A 19,857-nucleotide genomic window follows, 5' to 3' on the forward strand; every position below is an offset into this window, starting at 1 on the left:
AGAACATCGTGACTTCAATAATGACATTAAAGAATTTTTCTACCTGTTTAAGATAGTAATGACTAGACCTAGTGCAAAACCATAAGGATGTACTTAAATTATCTCTAACAACACACAAACTTATGCCCTGCCTTCAAAATGACCAAAAACTCACAGGAATGGCACAAAGCATTCTCCTTGTATAAATAACATATAGTCATACAGTCATGCATAACAAACCTACCTTATCACATATTTGCAAAACTACTTTTTTTAATTCATATATTTACATAATAACCCAGAAAAAAAAAATCAGAACAAATGAAACACCGCACCATCTTTAGCTACACTCTGAGTTACATGGAATTTAATTGTCTGCTATGGTTTAACTAACTATGGATGTGAAAAAAGTACACCATCCCTCACTCATAAAAAATAGCTTTCGTTCATTTTATTTGTGTAAACTTAACCCTCTATGGAGTTTTATGAAACTGTCAGGCTTATTTACATTAGGTTACATAAATTAGAGAAGGGATAAATTTGTCTTTTCACACCAATTATCAATATAAACAAGTCTGCAAAGTTCTATATAATTAGAGATGGGGCTAGAGTAAAGGATATTTTATTTTAAATATCAAAATTTTCCCAATCATTTTCCAGAAAAAAAAAAAAGTGAGAGGTCTGTGCAGATATGTGATAATGGGTGTTCTATCACAAATAACTTTTTTTATTAAAATTTGTAGACAGGAGTTTTGTTGAACTAAAGTCATAAATTATTAAACAACATATCAAGCATTACCTAACTAATTAAGCTTTTTTCTAGCCAACTTGCTATTCTTGGCTTTATTAGATATAAGTTGTTTTGGATAACCAAAAGAAAAGGACATTCTCCCCCACATGCCCGTACGCTCCCCCAAACCAAAATCCCCGCAAAAAAATAAAAAAAAAAAAGAAAAAAAAGAGATGCAGTATTTATTTTTTCAGCAATTGCATAGTTTGTTTTTTAATTATGATGTTTATGACATTCATTGTATCCTCAATACATTTCTTACTTTAACTTTTTTTTCTCAATAAATTTTCCTTTGTACCAGATTTTATCTACTTAATAAAATCTGAGTGGGCTTCAGACCTTCTCGTTTCTGATATCTTTTAAACCCAACCTGAAACCATACCATTAGGTTAAAACAAGTGGACCTCAACAAGCATAGGCATGAAACAAACTGACATCAGAAACCTCTATGTTAACCCATTTATTTCATGTGGATTCAAACAAGATTGAAGTCATGCATAAAGTTACCAACCCTATTAATACATTGTATTCCTATTCTCCAAGAAAATAAATTATTTATCGAAAAGAAATTAATAAGCACATTTTGTTGAATCATCAATTTTCCTTCCTTTCTCAAAGAACACTCCTTTCATGCTTTTAGTCTGGCCATTTCAAGAATTATGGCAATTTAATCTGATTGTTTAACCAGTGTTTGCGGCCCTTAAATATGTAACTCACTCATGCAGACCATGCAATAAGGCAGATGTTAGAGTATGAAGTGTTTAAGGTCCCAAATCAGGTTGAGTTGCATCTAGGAATATTCAAAATTAATCTTCACTCATTTTTGACATTCCAGATCCCATTTTGAGAAGGGGGTGTCACGTTCTAATTAAAAATGTGACTTTCTCTCTTTTTTTCAAGCAAATGTAAATGTTTGACTTTCAGTTTTCCTCCTTTGATATGAGAAAGAAAAATGTTTGATTCAATTAAAAATGTGTGACTTCAGTTTTTCTTCTTTTTTATTTGCGAAGACATGTTTGACTTTCTCTAGTTGACCAGGAGATCCCCTGTACCAAGGAACTGAAGATTTCGCCTCATCTAGAAGTCATAGGCTCAGAGCCTGCACCCTCATTAGGAAAACAACCATGGAGAACGCTACCCAACTTGCAAGCCTGTAGCCTGTTGACCTCAAAAGATTACATATGAGCTTCTAATGCTGGCCCACACTGCAGAACTCCTGAGTCCTGGTGCATGATTTTTCTCCTCACATATGATAAAGAACATATGATAAAGAAATGAGTGCTGGATTGGATCCATGATCCCCACCTTCAAAAAGAACCTTATAAAATGCTGAAAAGCCATAAATAGAGAAGATGCAAGTTAAAACAAAGCAAGTCAGTGTACGGTTTCTTTTCTCCACACGAATTCCAGAAAGTAGGACCAGAAAAGCATCTTTGATTCACCCTTCACAAAAAAATAAGCAAGTAATCTTTGTGATCCACACTAAAGAACTCAACTGAGTTATTGTTTAAATGCTGCAAGCTGGTAGGCCGTGTTCCTTTCACCAAACAAGTCGTTTCCCATTCGATGGTTTTAGTTTTATTAGAGAATCTTCATTGCCTCTGCTATAATGCCCCAAGCCTCCAGCTATGTCAACATCACCGGCACATACAATACAGTCAAGCAGGCCACTAAGCTACTTGGCCTTCTCCCATTAGTTGGTCAGGTTGTTGACATAACCTATATGTTAGCCCCCTGTAGAACTGGGAAAAATTATCCAACATGCATCTCTATAGCTCCTAACATTCTTTAATTCATGGTCAAAACCACAACTTGAAGATTGCAATGCATATGGACTACAGACCGAAGCAATACAAGAATCATCCATAAGTTTCAACATCAGAAGTAAAACTGTGTGGCAACAAGATTGAGAAAAATGGTTTGCGATGATCTGACTATGTTTAGGAAGCCATTAATCGTTCTTTTGATAGCTCCCATAATCAAAATATGGCTAGACTCTGTAATAGTAAATCAATTGTGGTACGTGCACTGAACCTGAAAGAAACACCAAAGGAAGGGGCACCTGCAGTAGCGAAGGGCCAGAGACTGGCGCCAATACAAAAGAATATTGTATGTGCATGAAAAAGGTATATTGCTTATGGAGGTTCATCTTCTAGCATGTTTACACCAAGGCTGCATTGCGCCGTTTTATGGTATGCAGATGGCCACCATACATACCCTGCACATGAACACTGACCTCCCAAAAAGGAATGACTGCACAAATTTTCCCAATATAAATTCATATATACCACTAAGACTGTCAGAGAGGCAAAAGCTTTGATGCTGGGTGAAAAAAAATTGCATCAACATGAGATTCTGTTGTTAAATAGCACAACCATAGCAATCGGTGGATGTGTATAATATGAAACGATAATGCTATGAGTACAACATGCAATGTTCATTCCCTGTTGCGAATGTCTCCAATTAAAATCGGACTAGATGGACCCCCATCGCCCAGGCACATGGCTCTTCATTCCTAATGTAAATTACTTGGGAAATAATGTTGTTTCATGTCAGGATTCATCAGATGGAGTATTGTCATATCATTGCTCTACATGAAAACACAATTTCATTCGACACCGCAGAAAGTAATGAGCAATGGATGCCAGGTCAAATAATGATAATTTCAGATGTATAATTTGATTCTCTATAAGCTATTGCACATGTTCCAGGGCCAAGGTATGAACAATAATGGGATAGGGCAGGCACTGATAACTTGAGAAGTAAGATGTTTTTTATGAAGCAACGGTCATGTTCTAATCACTATGTATAAACAAGAAACATATGCCAGGTCAGGCTGTAAAAATTTGAGCTGTAAAATTTAAATCTCTTTTGTTATCTTCATCTGTATCAGGTGCAGTTATAAATACTTCACACAGATTGATGAAGAATTTAGGTGATGTCACCATTTGCTGACTGCACTGCAGTACAGGCATATCAGGAATTGAAGACAAATAGAACGTTATGATAGTTATGGGTAAAATGATATTCTTCAATCTTTGATCTTTAACTTTATTCATTCTGAGATGCACAGGTTCCTACTCCCATTAACGAGTTTCCTAAACAAGAAACATATGCCAGGTCAGGCTGTAAAAACTTGAGCTGTAAAATTTAAATTTCTTTTCTTATCTATCATCTGTATCAGGTGCAGTTATAAATACTTCACACAGATTGGTGAAGAATTTAGGTGATTTCAACATTTGCTGACCGCACTGCAGTACAGGCATATCAGGAATTGAAGACAAATAGAACATTATGATAGTTATGGATAAAATGATATTCTTCAATCTTTGCTCTTCAACTTTATTCATTCTGAGATGCACAGGTTCCTACTCCCATTCACAAGTTTCCTAAGCATGTATTAGCTCTTCAAATGGAACCTAAAAAAACTATGGATGGTAATATAGGGGCGGTCATCAGGTCTGCTAATATCCAAGTATGCAAGTGTTTCTTTTTTTACTTTTTGGTTACAGCATACTAGCGTTTTTCAGTGATGTGTAGATTCAAATAATACAATGCACTGACTAACATGAAGAACAGGTAGCGATCAAATAAATCAAGCATATAGCTGTAGAAGCTAAAAAATGTTCTATTGAACATTTAAAATCAAGGTTTTGTTTCTTAAAAGGATAGAAAACAAGGGAAAATAGTAAAGGAATGTTAATAGGAGCCATAGACACCATAGTAGCTCTGTGTGTGAAAGTGTAGTCACTGGCAGAGTTAGCCATGTACTGGACAAAAAATATAGCAACAACCTCAGAAATTTAAGGCACAGAGTACCTGCACTTGGAAATTGACAGCAATCCATCAGTGTGCATGTAGCATGCTTCTCAGTTTAGTACTCTAAGCATGTTTTGGATTTTGCACTCAAAGGTGATAGTTTGTGGACTTGATGATCCCATTTTGGCAAGTAAACTGACATCCACACTAAAAGCATATGTATACACAACAAAAATTGAGTTTTTGCAAATAAATTACGCAAATTGATATAAATTAAGACATGGATCCTATGCGATCATTCCCAATACCTGGCTGCCCTTACAAGAATCTACTTTTGAGTAAACACATCACAAGTACATAACATACTTTTTACCTGTAAAGCATGTGATCCTGATCCCCATTAGATTTCAATTGGTCCCCCACATGAATATCATATCATGTGGTTGAGTAGCTGTTAAATCAAATTAATTGACTTCTTTTGTTGCATGATTGGCCACATCTCAATCACATGCAAGACAAAAGTAGAATTCTTTCTTGGCCATACTATCAATTCCCCTACCAAAGTCAATGTCATAAAACATCAAACTTTCCCCTAAAATATTTGATAAAAATTCAGATACCCCTTGGTTTTCCCACTCAAAGGTGTAATTTCCCACATGCTGACTATCAATTCCTAATTTACAGGTTCCACTACAGAACATCTCATTCATGCTCGACTCTTTTTAAGTAATTTTTCTTCTTAATTTTGAATTCCAAACTCAAGAGCTTGAATAAAAAACAAGCAAACAAATCATAAAGGAGCAATAAGCCTCTCAGGAAGTTTCTAAGAAGAATAATCAATGGCTTCTCCACTAGTACTTTCTTCAAGAAAGGGGAGAAAAGAAAAAAGATTCTTGGATCTTATTAGTTGTATGATATCCTTAGATGATACCTACCTCACTTTTGTAGACTCTCAACCTTAATCCTGACAATAAACCAAACACAACCTTTCCATATATTGAAAAAGAACAAACTCCAATGATTTAAAAAAGAAGCAAAATTCGGATTTGGGTGGGACTTGACATTAATAAATACCAATTTAAGTCTCTAATTAGGTGTGCAAGAAAGTAAAAGTAGAGAAAGTTCATTAGAAGGGAATCTTACCTTTGTACATTGATAAAATACAATTTTAAGAGAAAAAACCAAGGAGAAAGTGAAGGGCAGAAACTTTCTCTAATACATAGTAGTTCAGTCATAAAATTTAAAAAAACAAAATCCAAAGCCAATGGATGAAGATAACCATCCATTCTTAAAAATTCACAATCTTCTCAAAAATCTTTTGTTTCTTTTTTCTCTTCCTTTCTTCCACTTTAATTTCCTTCCTGTCTTTCATTTTGTGAAGAGCAAAACAGAACTTAAAGCTTCCTGAACTCAACCTAAAAACTTAAAAAAATTTACTGGTATACTCTTACTAGCCTAACAGTAGAATTAGAAAAAGTGCCAGAACCTTCCCATAATTAGAGATACAGATACCCAAACTTTCGAAAGTATGAATTGCAAGACCCCTCATACTATAATAAAGAGCAGGGAAAATACAACATAAGACTCAGATTTTTTCTTGGGATCCTCATGAAGAAAGATTGATTTGAATCCTACACACCTACAAGAGCTAGCCCTAAGGGAAGAGGTGCTAACCAACTGAGCTAATATATTGTTGGATAAATAGCAAGGCAAACATCAAAAGTGAGACAAGAGAGAGGGGAAAGAAGCTTAATGGATATAAAAAAATTGTTAGTTATCACACTACAGGAAGAAACTGGAAACTCTTTGTGATAACTTAAACAGAACATACATGAACTTTACCATGAGCGAACTAGCTCGGCAATAGAGAGATGTTCAAAGAGCCAAATGCTACCTCACAATAATGAGGCAGTCTTGTATCCAGGTCATGTTCGCAAAGAAAAGGAGTTGACCCAAAATTCAATACATGTAGAAAGTGAGCATTTGACCTTTATGGATATAATGACAATGAGAATGATAGTAATAATCATAAAAATATTGAGCATTTGATCTTAGAAAGAAATCAAAGGTGAAGGAGAGCCATAGTGCCAATAACATAGTCACATATACATCTTGAGTTGTACCGACATTATGGAGGCTGACCTAGGACATGTCCATATTTGAGTAAGCTGACACCAAGAAAGAAAGCATAATTAAGGTCAAAAAGTAATCACTGCAATGGAAATCAACCCCTCTACTTTGCTTCTTATGTTTTCCACCTTTAAGATTCCCATATATGATATTTCAATTCTTCCTGTCAATGTCGTAAGCAGTCTGTTTTGTATTGGCAACAAACTATATAGTTTTAGAATGTGATAGCAAAGTATCAAGCTACTTATATGCATTTGTATATCAATGGACATTTATAAGATAACCCTAAAAAACGTATTTACCAAATATGTAGCAAGAGATTGATTATACTTCAATGCATCACTTACACCCCCAGGATCCATGCTTTCATGAATTGGGGAGATCTTGATCTGCAGTAAATCAGTTTCCTGAGGAACTGGGAGCATCTATTTCAACATTCATTGATTCTGAAAATTTGGAAGACCCTATTCCACTTGCAGATGAGTGTGCATCAAATGAAAACTTTTTCTTGTTAGCAACCGAAGATGATGGGAAGCTCGGGTATCAGATTATATCAGATGAACTTTTGGCACTTGTCTTTCAGTCTTCAACAGCAGATATCTGCACAAGCGGTACCAAAGCAAAAGTAGGTGCAATATGGGATAGTACTGGAGTCAAAGCAGCCAGGTAATTTCCACTTAATTTTTAATTCCAGGCCATTCTGCAAGACATCAAACACTATAGGACATGAATTTTATGAGTGGGTGCAATGACAGCAGGAAAACTGAAAGATGTCCTGAACAAATTATGACAACATGAAGTAACGGCTCAAAAGATAAGACGACCGTGTCTCATCTTATTCAAGGACATTGAAATTTATAGAATGCAGTATAATATGACAGATTATACAAATATGAAAGATATGTCCATGATTAATACCATAAACCAGCATCCAGCTGATCTCTTTTAGTGAAGAAGTGCAACTCATTTCAGTTAACAAATTAGCTCATGGCAGCAATTAATTGCAAAGAACATGTTAGTTTAACTGCTTTAAATGGACCAAGGCTTATTAGACCACTTGAAATCATCAAACTATGGTATGCATATCCTGATTTTCAAGCTGGTAAAGAAACAAGACATAACCTGAGTTATTGCTTCAGTTTTGAGCGAAGGTGTTATTTTGGATCTTTAATGCCTTTAGGAGGCTATATATGCAACTAAGAGAACACCAATAATAAAATATGAAATAATCAAATGACATTACATTTCTAATCAAGAGATACATGTAAATCAATGTCATTACCGCAAACACTTTTCCAGCTAAGCAAACTTTAAGATATAAAACAGTTCAGTGATTTAAAATGAGAATCTCTTATTTTCTCTAAATATCAAAATGAGATTCCTAAAGTCAGAATGCATAGGATGAGGATCAATATAAGTAAATATTTATCATATTCAAACTATATATGAGCATCTTGTGTGGTGTGTCAATGAGTATCAAGAGCTCCTGGCAAGTCCATGTAACATGCACCAACAGCTGGTGGCTTGGTTAACCATCTCTCCTTAGGGGATATCTCAGGATCAAGCTTGAGCGATGGCAAATAACCACCATATTTCTCACAATGTCCATGCAACATGCATATAAAGAAACTTGGTGATGGAATGTCAAGGTTTAAGAGACAGTCAGCAGGAAAAGATCACATTTGAAGAAGTGGCAAGAAGTGAATAGCATAACTAAAAAGACTAATAGCTATGCAAACAATTACTGAGACTTATAGGATGCTCAACATTGTTGCTGTTTAGTTGGTAAAGAAACTGAATAGGAAATCAGCATAGAGAGATCATAGTATGGAACCACTTAAATAAAAATTTCAAGGCACAATGAAGAAGGGCCTGTAAAAAAGGTTAAATTGACTGCATAAGATTAAATAAAGGAGTAATGTTAAATAAAAAACATAGCTCAGGTGAAACCAGCACATTCCAATTTCTGGGAGATGTCACTCTTATGCCTTGACTGATTGCACTTGCCATGAAAAATTGAAATATATGTTCAGTGATGTTGTATGTTTGTAACAAGGGCAGATGCTTGCACTTAAAAACTGAAAAGAAGATCTAAGATGAATAGTCTATAAAGATACTTTAATATATTTTATTTGCTGCAGGCACTTATGATAATGAAGATGCTGAAGATGTTTGTGGACAACTGTGATCTTCACACAAGGAAATGAGCTGCTGAGCATGATCTGACAAGAGATCCAAGATGGATCTAGCATATGAGAGAGGCAGGTCTCATGGTTGACTGCAAACTCTTCACATGAGACTCAAAGGTTAACGTTGATGTTGGGGATGGAAGATTTGTTTACACAGAGATTCTGGAAAGCATTCAAATGGTAGGAATTATGAATTTATGGAAGATTACCATGGACTTTGAAATTATAGCATTTGGTAGAAATCAAAGGAAAAATCATGCTGAATTAGAGGAAGGCTTTTAGCATTAAATGATGGTACACATTCCATAATGCACATAAAACAACATTATCTCTAAAGAAGTGTCTTAAGTGTTAATAATCTACACTTAAAAAAAAAAAGGGGTTCGGTTTGGTTGTTGACAAAAGAATGAATAGACCTGAATAAAGTTAGCCTTTTCAGCTTTATTCAGGTCTATTTAGCCAAACAACTATTTTAGCTACATCTATTTCCCTTCTTTCCTTGCTAGGGTTGGAAATCCCGTATTTTACATATCCATACATTGGAGTCCTTAAGCTTTTGAAATAGTGTAATATAAAAAAAGGTCCTTTTTGAATCATTCCTATTTGACTTGGACCTAGTCTGAAAAGGTTGAGGTATTGCAAATTGTTTGTTGACATGGGCAAAATAAGGGAAAGCCTCTAAAAATGATTTCAATATTAGACCTTGAACATCTAATATTTTCGAATCAAATCTCTTTAAAAAGAGGATCTTTAGTCTCACAGTAGCCTGCTTCGTTCCCCCATGGAGGGGACAAATAATTTCAGCTGATTAACAAGGAATTGTTGGTGTGGTCCCTCCCATATGGGACCCACCGACAGTTAAAAGGAAGAGAAGAGTTCATAAAGGACTCTATCTCATGTGAAGCCAGATGGCACAGAAGTCTTGTGGCACACGGAAAGCAGTGTGGCACGAGGAAAAATCTAGGGAGACAAGGAAAAACCTGTGATGCACGGAAAGGGAGTCCGAGACGGACTCTTTCCTTTTGCCTATAAAAAGGAGGGCCTTGTGGACATGAGATGGTGAACGAAGATGTGAAACAAAAAAAAAAAAGGAGATGCTGTGAACCATCAAAAAGAGAGAGGGAGAGAGAAGAAGAGAGGTTTGGAGGGTGCTTCATTCAAGAAAAAAATATTGGAGAACGTCGATTAGAGGAGTTTGCTCAACCTTGGTTAGAGTTATTCCATCGAGGAGGGTTCTTCTAGAAGTTTGTTTAATCTTTGGATTTCTTCTTTCTTGTATCAGAAGCGATGTTCTCGACATGGAGTCAGAAAAAATTTTTATACCCTAAACTATTATTATAGTGGAAGCTCTTTCTTGTTCTGGTCCATGTGTGGATGTAGGCTTCGGTCAAACCACGAAAAAATTCTGATGTTCTTACGATTGCTGTAATTTCTCTGTGTTTGTCGTTAGCATAATTTACTTTCACTTTATCTATTATTTTCAGTACTTTCGATCCCAACAAGTGGTATCAAAGTCAGGTTCCATCAAATCTAGAGTACTGAAGAAAAAGTTGAGATGCTAATAGATGGAGGACCGATATTCATTGAGCACTACGATCAAGCTGATGTCAACCAACTACTCGATTTGGAAGCCTCACATGGAAGACCTCCTTTACTGCAAAGATCTTCATAATCCAATCGAGAGAGTTATTGCTCAACCTGATAAAATGTTAGACAGAGAATGGGAGAAGTTGAATCGCATGATGGCCGTGCTAAATCACGAAAGAGATCCAAGTCACGAAGTGACAGATGTTACAACTACGGCAAATGAGGCCACTTTAAGAAAGACTACCGATTACTGAAGAAAGAGAAGTCAAAAAATAAATCAGGTGGTGACTCCAGCTCGAACAATGAGACGACAATAGTAGCTTCAGGTGGAGAGGTGATCGTTGTTTGTGGCACAATAGATAATGATCTTGTAGATACTACTAGCTAAGACTCTACCTGGATAATTGACTCAGCCGCTTCATATCATGTTACAGCGACGCGGGAATTATTCTTGTCTTATCGTTCCGATGACTTTGAGATGATAAAGATGAGAAACGATGGAGAATCAAAAATCATTGGCATCAGAGATATTGCATTGATCATGAGCTTGGGGTACAGGCTAGTGTTGAAGAATGTTCAATATGTACCAGATATCCGCCTGAACCTATTGTCGACATGGGTATTAGACAAGGAGGGCTACTATGTGTTTGGAGATGATAAGTGGAAGCTGACCATGAAATCACTAGTAGCAGTCAGAAGTATCGAGCAAGGCTCTCTATACTTCATGCAAGCCAAACTCGGTAAAGGAGAGGTGAACGCAGCGAAAGAACCTTCTAACATAGAATTATGGCATCGATGACTAGGACATATGAGACAAAAGGGGATGTTGGATTTTTTTTAAAATATGATTTGTTTAAAATTTATTTCCTAATCTACCCCTGGTCCTAACTTATTTCCTAATCTACAGTAGTCTGGTTGACTAGGATGCCACGTGTTGAAATCGCATGTTGGACATGTGAGTTAGCACTTGAAATCGCATGTCCAACATACGATTTCAAGTTGACCTGGCCCCCCACGCTGGCTAAGGCCGGTTTGAAATTTAAAAATAAAACTGCATGTTGGACATGCGATTTTGTGATGTCGAAAATGTGATTCAAGCACAAATTTGCATGTCTGACATGCAATTTCGATCTTCGATGCTCCCACTGTTCTCCCTTGGTCCTCCGTGATCGGCCTCGCCCCACCCGACAACCTGAAGCCTTCCATGGTCCCCCACCCCTACAATCGACCTCCTCCTACCCGACATCCTTCAGTCCCATCTTCTCATGACCGGCGTCTGCCCCCTCGACCGGCCTCCTTCCCTTTCCGTGATCGACGTCTGCCCCCTCGATCGACCTATTTGTTATCCCGCGACCGACCTCTACCCCTCCCCGACCGGCCTACTCTCCCTCCCCGACCAGCCCGCTCCTGTGACAAGCCCCATTCCACTCTCTTTTGCCCTGCCCCCCCTCGGGCCCCCCGGACCAGCCTTGTCACCTGTTGCCATGGCCCCCTCCGCTCGAACGGTAGCCCCCCACCTCTAACCAGCCCTCCTCTTTCGATGCTCTCCCTAATCTCAGTCAGGCCTATCTCCTCTCTCTGATAATTTAATTAAATATTTTATTTATGCTTTAATGCTTAATATATTAAAATAATTTTTTAAAATTGCATGCTAGTTATTCTTTGGTGTTATGTTAATTTAGAAGCATGCTTAATGTATTGTTTTTAATTTCCTACATGAATAAATATAATGCTCATAATCACATTAAAATTATCATCGGATATAGCACCTTTCATTAAAAGATAGGTTTTTATTTTAATATATTGAAATAAGTAAATTTTTTATTTTTAACATATTAAGAAGAATATATGTATGCATACGTGTATGTTTGCATGTATGTACGCGTACATGTATGTTTGCATGTATGTACGCTGAGATTTATTGGACTCAATTCTAAGTGGATATCGAGAATAGCTTAACATTGTCAGCGCTAGCTCTGAGAATTTATTGTATGAGCCATTATGATCAAAATAATTGGCCTATCCATATACGAAGTAGGAATGAAAATATATCTGATCAAAGTATGAAAGCTAGAATCACGCTTAGTGTATCCCAGCTACATATCCCAGCTATGTTCATATGTATGTATGTATATATACATGTAAACCCTCTAAAATGGGTATATGCAAGTTTATTTGTAATTTATATACATTTTTTTATAGCATTGCTGAATTTACACTTTTTATTGTATATATAGTGAAACATGGCAGAAACTATCACAGCCTTATGTTATATTAATGTTTCGATAGTTAATGGACCATATAGCATTGAGTACAATAAGCAGTTGCAAAAGGCCATTAGAATTAAATATAGAATGAAATATGAGGAGTTAGAGGATAAGTTTTACAAGATCTTTCGTATTGATAGAAGACAAAATAAAATATTAATAATATATAAATATCTGCAAGTTGTGCAACCATCACTAATCAAGTATGAAGCTGTTCTGATTACAGACGATGATGATATGGAGATAATTTTTTCAACAGTAAGTTCCCATCCATATTTATCCGGTGCAGAGTTGTACAGAAATATGCAACCCATAGAAGACGCCAGAGATATTCGTGGTCGTGATAGTTTTGGAGTTGGTGACCGAGATTTTGGAATGACAACGCAGATCGGAGAATAGATTGTTTGCTCTAGTTCATACATTATAGATATCCCAGTGGGTTCTAGACATACTGAGGAACAGTTTGGTACAGTATATGGTGATGTGACATAGAATATCATTAGACAAGCATCACTATATACAATTGCTGATGATACAGTTCATGCGGATAATTGGCTTTTTCAGGAAGATGATGTGCCAAGAGAAGATGAAATGGAAAAGGATGCTCAGCAAGCTGGCACATCCCATGATGCGGGAAGTCCACATGATATTAGAAGCTCATATGACGTAGGAAATTTAAATGACACAGGAGTCCCAAATTTTTCTATGTTTGAACCTCCTTTCAGAATATTTAGTCAGTTTGATTGGGTAGCTGCTAATATATCAATGTGTTCTGCATTGCAAGCATAGTATAATACATGAAAAAGAGGTGAAGAGTTATGTAAGGGATTCCACTTAATTGGATGGTACCTCTCTTGTATACTATGAGTACTCATGTTGTAGGGTTTGAGAGATTGAAGAATAAGTATACCACTAGTCTTGATTTTGGACTTATATATCAGAAGATCATGGATGGTAATCATCATGACCATGTAGATTTTCTCATCAAAGATGCTTACTTGTTTAGGGGTTTTAGGCCATGCATTCCTCGCACTTCATTTAGAGATTTTATTGTTTGGGAGTTGCATGCTGGCAATCTCACTGATCATTTTGGGCATGATAAGATTGTAGCCATGTTAGAGGATCGATTTTATTGGCCCTCTTTAAAGAAAAATGTTGCTTGGATAGTGTCCCAGTATCGCACTTGTCAGTTAGCTAAGGCTAGAAAAAGAAATACTGCTTTGTACACACCATTGCTTGTTCCACACACATCTTGGCAAGACCTTAGCATGAACTTTATTTTCGGATTGCCTAAGACTGTTAGAGGTCATGATTCCATCTTAGTTGTTGTGGATAGATTTTTCAAGTTGGCCCATTTCATACCTTGTGCGAAGACAACCGACGCCTCACATGTGGCTAAGTTGTTCTTCCATAAGATTCTTCGATTGCATGGCTTGCCTTCTTCTATAGTATCTGATAGGGATGTCAAGTTTGTTAGTTATTTTTGGAAGACACTTTGGATGTTATTTGGGAGAACCCAAGAGTTTTCATCTGCTTTGCATCCCCAGACTGATGAACAGACTGAGGTTGTTAATCATAGTCCAAGAGATTTGCTTCGATGCCGTATAGAAGAAAAATTAGAAAACTAGGACTTGTTATCTACTGTTAAGTTTGCCTATAACAACTTTGTCAATAGGTCCACTAGTAAGTCTCATTTGCAGATTGTCTATGATTTAACCCCTCGCTAGCCCATTGACCTTATGCCGTTACCCTATGATTTTCGTCCTTCTAAATCTGCATAGTCCTTTGCTCACCATATTCGAGACCTTCATGCTAAAATCAAGCATAAGATTGCGATGAGTAATGAGACTTATAAACTCACTGCTGATGTTCACCATAGAAATCAGGATTTTAATGAGTGATTATGTAATGGTGTGTGTGCGTCCTAAGCTCTACCCTAAATATTCTTTCAAGAAATTGCATGCTAAAGCCTCTGGACCTTTTCATATCATTCGTAAATTAGAATCTAAACATTTTTTTATTTACCTTCTAATATGACTATTAGTCCTATTTTCAATGAGGATTTGTTTCCTTACCCTAAACATTCTTTCAAAAAATTGCATGCTAGAGCCTCTGGACCTTTTCATATCATTCGTAAATTAGAATGTAAATATTTTTTTTATTTACCTTCTGATATGACTATTAGTCCTATTTTCAATGAGGATTTGTTTCCTTATCGAGGTACTTTTGAGCCTCTCAAAATGTCTGTAGATATTCCTATAGGTGGAGGTCAAACTTCTTCTGTGTCTATCCCTAAGCTTCTGCCAGTTCATCAGTTAGTCCGAGAGCAGATTGAGAGTGTCATTAAGGATGAAGATTGTTGGTTTGACATATAGTGGACTCTAGCACTACCCAGTACACTGAAAGGGACATCCTATCTTTGATACTACTTGGATTACTGAGAAGTTTTATCTTGATCCTGATTTTTTGGAGTCATATAATTATCATAACTTGCCGGAGTCGAGTTCTTTTCAACCAGAGAGAAATGATAGAAATCCTAAGGCATCCTTACACATTTACACTAGGCATGGGGGCAAATTCAGATTTGATTAGGATTTTCTTAAATTGCTGATTTGATTGAAAATATTGATTTGATTAGAATTTTTTTAATTTGCTGATTTGATTTGATTTGTTTTTCCTTATTTACAGGATTCTCTATTTATTTTGGATATTTTCTTATTTTATAAGATGTGTTGCTTAATTTTGTTACTTTTCAATTGTAGAGTTGTAAGCCTATAAATATAGGCTTATAAGACATCATTGGCATGTTTGATTGATTGAGAATTGAAATAATTTACAGAATTTTCGATCTATCTTCTCTGATTGCTCATCCTAAATTTCTTCCCTTATCTTTGTTCTATCATTTGTCATCTTCCTCTTCTTCTACTATCTTGGTTCGGCATCACTTTATGTAGGCCAATTCTTATCACAAAACTTATTATGTTCTTTGATAGATAACTAAGCTAGAAGAACACAATAATAATAAACAAAGCTTGAACATGACATTTTACATAATTTTTATCTGTTTTCCTTTACCTGTTTTTCTATATGCTTCTTTGTTCACTCATAATGTGTTCTTAATCAACAAACATTGCTCCATCTGCTCAGATCTACTTCAACGACCAAGCATTGATCTATCAAATAATGAGAGAGTTATACAACTAGTTCTTAACCTGATACCAACGTTATATATTGGTATTGAATTCTCATATAAGATATCTTTAAGATGAGAGCTGGCCTTGCTCTAAAAACTAAACCAGTCGGCATGCAAGAAGACCTACTTTGGTTGCATAGCTTAAATTTATGCAACTAAGAAGAATCCCTTGATGGTCCCCTTAAAATTGAAAGAAGCCTAAACTGATAGAGAAAAATGTAATGGTTGATACCGGAGATGGCATTTAATAAACTAAAGAGCAAAACAGAAACAAATGTGCTGCTGTGATCAACCTTATATTTTCTTGCAAACTTCTCCTGTAAGATAAAGAAACAATGAGATTTTATTTAAGATAAAGCAAGCAAAGTAATCACATGGCAGGAAAACCATAAGTACAGTAACAAGAGAGAAAGGACATGACTAGCCAGATGTCAGAGGTAAATGAAAGCAAAATCCAAATACCTATAACCCAATAAACAAACAGCAAAAAGGAGGGCTACCAAAGTCGCATACTCTTGAAGCTCTCCTCCCCATATACAGTTAGAAAAAGCTATACACTTTGGTTTGGATGAAAGAGGTATTGCAAGTTTTCTGAATACAGAAGCCATTGATACTCTTAGTAGCATCACTAATAGAAAGCATACTTTCCTTGGATTTTCTCAAGCCACTTCAGAATCTACTCTTACTGACCATTTATAGCAGCATCAGCTACAAGTCCAATAGTTTTGGCCACTATTTGAGAGGAACTTAAAACCTAACTTTATTCTTGAGTATGGATATGGTAGTTTGGGTTAAATTGGTTGACAAAGCTTAAGAGCGAAGCTGAGGGTTGATTGATGTTTGGGATTTCTTAGAGGCCTCACATCATTTAGCATGATTAGATTTGGGATTAATCAGGATTTTGCTAGTTCTTCTATAAATACGTGCACTGAAGTTTGGAGAAAAAACTTGATGAGTATTTGATATTAATGAATGCATGACATTCCTTAAAGTGAATTTCAGGATTATTAAAGGTCTAGGGAAAATCAAGGAACCTCTTCCCCACCCTCCACACAATCTATCACTTTACTCTGCCAAAAAGAAAAAAATCCTTGGATTATTGAGTTTTCAATGGTCTTCATCAATGCAAAAGAAAAGGAGCATTGTTATTTAGTAAAAGTAAATGCTGAAATCCCCCAAACAAATGATCTTTCAATAATGCGGATACATTCTTGTCTAAGCTATGAAAATAGTGCCCGAGAAGCCATCTTAAATCTGCCTAATGAAATGATGGCATTAAGGTAGCTTCAATTATGTTCTTTGTCTAGAATGAATAGGATCCATATATACCATCTATACCAATCATAAGATGATGCGTCACTGCAATTATGCCTGAAATCAAAATATGTTCCTTATTTGTCATACTAGTTACCCAGTGGCTACCTTGTAGCATGGCAAATACAACATGGCCTGGTACATGTTGCAAGACATAATATTAATCAACACTTCAAACTTTGAATATTATGTCCAATAGTTCAACCTATCTTCATCATTGACATGGTTACTATGTTTTGAAGAGGTGAAATTTTCTCCTTATATTGTCAATCATTTATCTTCTCTTACGCATATGAATAACTTTACTTTTCTTCTATTAACTAAAAAGATGAGATAGTTTCATGTAAATGAAACATTTTACGGCTACAGTTCCCTTAAAGATTACAACTCAGAACTTAAATTTCCAAAAGTTGATATTATGCTTCTTTGATTTATTCTTCAATCTGTGAACAAGTGACAAGAAAAATACTCTTTGTTTGACCAAGCAAATAAACTTTTTGCAAGAACATGGCAAAGGAAAAAAACAAAACCATAAAAAACTCCTCAAAGCATTTTATGGGAGAAGAGCTTGAAGGACAGTCAAACCCTGCCAGAGCTGTTTGATGAAAAAAACTTGTAATGTAGTGTGCACAAGATCGGAAACAATCAAACAAAGAAAGCTACAAAGTATTACAAGTTGAGATAAAAGAGCTTTCTAGCAAATAAGTATTGCATATAAGGCACAACCAACCACAGATGAATTATCACAAACGCAAGCAACTCAACTATTTATGGCTTTGAGTGCAGCATGGCAAAGGGAGCACGTAGGAGACCAATAACATTCTCAATTAACCACCCGGTCCAAGTATTTTCAAACCTAAAATTAAAAATGTAAATGAAATAATGCACCATTGCAGAAACAAATGTATGCCCTATTGCATGACAAATAGTGATCAGAAATGCTACAGTATACATTCCCTTTTGTAAGCAAAAGTGTTTACGTACACCCATTCTTGACATCTAGAAAACTTTTCATGCATCAAGTTGTTAATCGAAGCTTTTAAGGAAAAGCACAACATGGCATCACATGAAAAATTGAGACAAAATAAAATAAAAGAGATATGCTTTGCAAAACATGATAATGTATAAATGTAAACATGCAAACATTAATATATTTAATGATTGACATACAGATGCTAAAACACGAGTGTGAAAGGAAAAAAATCAAAAGCAACTTAACAGCAAAAACAATGATCGAGCAAGCAATTCAACTGAACTCGGCAAGTGCACGAATTCTTTATCTGAATTTTGCTTGATATTTGCACGTAGATACCAAAAGATGAATTATATAGATACTAAAAAAGGAAGAAAAGAATTCAACAAAATCCAAACTTATAAATTCCACAAGAAAATAATTGATTTTAGCGAACAATTCAACTGAAAGAATTCTTGTTCTTAGAAGCAACCAGTATCGGAATTAGAGCCGTCTAAGCTCTTAGAATTCTAAAAGGCAAAGAAAAGAAAAGAAAAAGGATATATTCTTGAGAGGAGAAGAAGATAAAGGATTGGAGATAGATTGAACGTACCATGCGACATCTGGAGATATCCACTGGATCTACATGAGATTTTGAGAAAGGGCTCAAGGAATGGGGTTTATGGGTTAGAAGACGAAGAAAAGAAGAGCCAGCCTAGACAAGGGTGGAAGCGGAGCGGACGAATCCGTTGGAAATCTAAGATTCTAGACCGTTAATAATAATCCATATTATCACGATGTCGGATGCTGGTCGTGGAACGCTGCTGCTGCTTTGTTTAATTGCCTTCTGTTTATTGGCGTTTGGCAGGGGGTGATCATGATTAAGAGAGACTTGAGGCCAACCCGAAAATATTTTTGGGCTTCTAGCTGGACTTGGACGTTGGAATTTTTAAAAATCCTGACCCAAGAGCGACTTAAGCCCAAGCTCGGATCTGACCCAAGCCTACGGTCAGGTCCTATCCGAGCCTAATTGGGCCAATTTAATTATTCATTTGGGCTAAAACTTGTTCTGGTCCAAATTCAATTGTTGCTTAATCTTTCAATTTGTCATACTATACCTTTATGTTTTTTTCTTTCAATGAAATACTGTAGCATCACGTTAGCAGCCATCTGGTGATCAGAAATATGTTTATTAGAAAAGCAAACTGATAACACAACTAGAACTGGCATTCTTAAATTCTAAGCAGTTCATAAACAAGTACAAGTTTGGACTCTTATTCTAGCTCAAGTTTGGGCTGGGTCCAAGCCTAAGTTCAATCTTCATTTTAGCTTATTCAAGCTCAGACCAAGCCAATGATACACTGGAATTCGATGTAAGCCAATGATATATCCGAGCTTGGCTCAAAAAAACATATAGGATTTATATTTAGGGAAAATTCTTTGGACACCACATTCGGTGTAAAGAAAATACACAATCTTAACTGATTGAGTCACGTAGCCATCGCTTTCCAACGCACATTTAATGTCTATGGTTCCACTTTTTTGTTTAAAATTTTGAATGATAAAAATACTTCTTTTCTTCTGAAAAAATTGTGATATTCTATAATCATATTATGATATCCTGCAGTTAAATTATGACTTCCTATGTAGGATATCATAATTTTTCATTTAGAAATCATAAAAAGGGAAGGACAATT

General features: G+C 35.9%; 1 long non-coding RNA gene across 1 annotated transcript; it reads right to left on the bottom strand.

The window, feature by feature from the left end:
- Positions 1 to 2,541: 2,541 nt before the first annotated feature.
- On the bottom strand, positions 2,542 to 18,997 carry LOC105032781 (uncharacterized). The gene is made up of 3 exons (XR_829873.4): positions 18,774 to 18,997; positions 6,961 to 7,358; positions 2,542 to 3,022 (listed from the first exon to the last, which is right to left on the bottom strand). It is a non-coding gene; the product is annotated as an uncharacterized lncRNA (long non-coding RNA).
- Positions 18,998 to 19,857: the final 860 nt, after the last annotated feature.

The sequence above is a fragment of the Elaeis guineensis genome, chromosome 2, assembly GCF_000442705.2.
Source record: "Elaeis guineensis isolate ETL-2024a chromosome 2, EG11, whole genome shotgun sequence".
NCBI classification, from domain to species: domain Eukaryota; kingdom Viridiplantae; phylum Streptophyta; class Magnoliopsida; order Arecales; family Arecaceae; genus Elaeis; species Elaeis guineensis.